Source organism: Capsella rubella, unplaced genomic scaffold (assembly GCF_000375325.1).
Source record: "Capsella rubella cultivar Monte Gargano unplaced genomic scaffold, Caprub1_0 scaffold_2, whole genome shotgun sequence".
Taxonomy (NCBI): Eukaryota; Viridiplantae; Streptophyta; class Magnoliopsida; order Brassicales; family Brassicaceae; genus Capsella; species Capsella rubella.
In genome coordinates, this window is record NW_006238922.1 from 5,567,053 (window position 1) to 5,570,529 (window position 3,477).

Here is a 3,477-nt window from a genome sequence, read left to right on the forward strand (position 1 = left end):
CTGGACTTCTGATGTGGTTGCTCTTGGTCCTAGATGAAGCGAACTTCTTATCATTCCCAATCGTTTCCCAAAGAGCCAACAATTCATCCCTATCAATCCTCTGCCCAGTCCCTGTTCCATTAGGGAATCCAAACAAACCTTCCAGCTCTCTGATGGTCAGAAGATACTCATGAACATGGATGGTGAAGGTGATGTATCCCAATCCTCCATCCGACTCTATGTCCGGATCATCCTCATAAAGATGAATGACAAGCATACAGAGGAACTGAATTGTCTCCTCTCGGTATGCATTTCGCGGACTAGTCATGAGTGTGCTGAGATGACAATGCTCGAACATATACTCGACATCACTCGAGATAGCCAGCTCATCCATCGTCTGCTGGCAAGGATACCTCGTGCCCTGAAACTCATGCTGCTGAAACAGCTTGTAATACTCTCCCGGGGCTAACCACTTCTCTGTCTTCTTCTTCTGCACTGACTTGCGAGCTGGGACAGGTGGATGCTCTTCAAGCTCATAATCACTGTCATCATCCTGCAGCTCCATTGGTTTCTTACCCGAAGACTTAGCTCTGCTTCTTGCCTGAGAAGGACCAACACCAGACGCTCTCTCATATGCAGCTTTCTTCTTCTCCATATAAACCTTAGACATAGACTGAGGAGATGCACGCTCTGTTGGTTTACAACCATACTTCTCACGCATTTCATGCAACAAATATCTTGACATTGTGAAACTGAAACAATTGGAACTCAAAACTAAAAATTAGTTTGTTAGTGTTCCAAAAGCTAAGAAAAATGAGCAAATGCAAAAGAAATGAGTGGAGATACAAACTCTTATCACTTTCGGTCGCGTGAGGAAATGAGTGCACGGTTGAGTGACCCTGTTGTGAGTGTAGGTCGAGTGAGTGCACAGCGAGTGGTAGTGAAGAGCCGACGGTCGAGTGAGGCGCGAAGGAGATGAAAATGTTGGGAGCTTCAACCGAGTGGAAGTCCGGGTGAGAGTGGAAATTGCGTGAATAGAGTCCAAGCGAGACTTTTCTGTGGGAGAGTGAGTCGAGTAATTGGCAATGGTCGAGTGGCTCCACTGCTACGCGAATCCGGTTAATTCGAGGCGCGTCGAGTTGAGTCCGTCGGGTGAAGTGATTTGGTCGAGTAGCTCCGGTGAAGACAAAGTGGGTCGAGTTCTTGTTGGTTGGGAGAGCAGCTCGAGTGAGAAGATGAGGTTACCCGAGTGAGAAGGTGACGACTGAGAACAGACGGTGGTGAGCCAATCGAGTGCGGTCGACTGAGAGACAGCTCGAGTGGTGCTGGTCGAGTAACGGTGTGTCGAGCGAGAAGGATATCGAGTGGTAAGGATAAGAGTTTGAAAAAAATGGAGTGAGAGAGATGAAATCGAGTTTGTTGGTAAGGATAAGAGTGTTTGAGAGAAAAAAGAAAAAAAAAATGTGTGTGGTTGTAAGGTGGGATAAGGTTTTGGGAGTGAGAGAGAGATATTTTGTAGCATGAGAGTATCCAAGGGATATAGTGGTGATGTGTTGTTCTCTCTTTGCATCTATTCACTCCTTTTTTTGTTATTCATGTCTCACATGATAAAATATCACCAAACAAAGTTTGTCTCCCATTCCACACATTTTTTTAATTGTCCCATACTTGACTCTGCATCTGCACCTCACACTGTTCTTCTAATTTCTCTGATATTCATGTTCAAACTCCATCAATGTGTAATCCTAACCAACATAAAACCAAAAACAAAAATTAGAAACACAAGAAAAATCTTAAGCAATATTTACAGGATACCTTTGGGACTTCCTCCCAAGTGAGCTTGTTTAAAGTCACTAAGCTTGACTGTTTATGCCTTTTAGGCTTTGGGGGGCTCATAGAGAGGCATGGAGGACCCCTCTGGTGTCTCTTGATCAGCTAGGTATCGCTTGACACGTTGACCGTTAACAGTGAACTCGCTGCCATCCTTATTCAGGAGAGTGATTGCACCAAATGGCAAAACACCCTTGATTTCAAACGGTCCAGACCATCTAGATTTGAGCTTTCCAGGAAACAGCTTAAGTCTGGAATTGAACAGCAAGACGTGATCTCCAGCCTTAAGCTCCTTAACAACAATCCTCTTGTCATGGAAAGCTTTGGTTCTCTCCTTGTAGATTTTTGAACTTTCAAAAGCATCAAGTCTGATTTCCTCAAGTTCATGGATGTCAAGAACTCTCTTAGCCTGGGCTGCATCAATGTCCAAGTTCAGAAGCTTGATAGCCCAAAGCGCCTTATACTCAATCTCCACAGGGAGATGACATGCTTTACCATACACCAACTGAAAAGGCGTCCTTTCTATTGGTGTCTTGAAAGCTGTCCTATACGCCCATAGAGTGTCATCCAACTTGGTAGACAAATCTTTCTTCGAAGCCCCAACAACTCTTGACAAGATTCCTTTTATCTGCTTGTTGGAGACCTCAACCTGTCCACATGTCTGGGGATGGTAGGCTGTACACACCTTATGCTTCACACCATACTTCTTCAACATGCTTTCGAAAACCTTGTTGATGAAATGTGTACCACCATCACTGATAACTGCTCTCGGTACTCCATACCTGGGAAAGATGATGCTCTTGAACAGTTTCAGAACAACCTTGTGATCGTTGGTGGGACTTGCAATGGCTTCAACCCATTTTGAAACATAATCAACTGCAACCAGAATGTAGACGTTGCCATTTGATGGAGGGTTGAACGGTCCCATGAAATCAATTCCCCAAACATCAAAAATTTCTACTTCCAAAATCGGGTTCTGAGGCATCTCATTCCTTCTGTTGATGTTACCCATCCTCTGGCAGGCGTCACACTTGGTGATGAAACTGTTTGTATCCTTGAACAACGTTGGCCACCAAAGGCCTGCTTGCAGAACCTTTTGAACTGTTTTGAATGTAGCGAAGTGTCCTCCATATGCGGATCCATGACAATGCTCAAGCACTCCCTGCACTTCTCCTTCTGCTATGCATCTCCTAAACAGCCCATCTGAACCTCTCTTATACAAGTAAGGTTCATCCCAGAAGTAGTGGTTGACATCTCTGAAAAACTTATTTTTCCTATAAGGATCCATGTCTGCAGGAATCTCTCCACAGACCTTGTAGTTAACCACATCCGCATACCAGGGCATACTCTCTGAATTGACTGCTAGACATTGAAGCTCCTTCATAGCCATTCCTGTTTGATGCATCTTCTTGCATATCTCAACAACCATAAGATGTTCTTCAGGCATAGAGTCATCAATAGGGATTGGATCTTCTATTCTCATTCTGGACAGGTGATCAGCAACGCCGTTCTCTATCCCCTTCTTGTCAACAATCTCCATATCAAACTCCTGGAGTAGAAGTATCCATCTCAGCAGTCTTGGTTTGGTATCCTTCTTAGAGTATATATGTCTAAGCGCAGCATGGTCTGTGTAGACTACCACTTTTTGATCCCACCAAGTAACTTCTG

General features: G+C 44.4%; 1 pseudogene; it reads right to left on the reverse strand.

Moving 5' to 3' along the window:
- Nucleotides 1-1,855: 1,855 nt before the first annotated feature.
- The window catches only part of LOC111832122, a 3,850-nt pseudogene continuing 2,228 nt past the window's right edge, over nt 1,856-3,477 (reverse strand).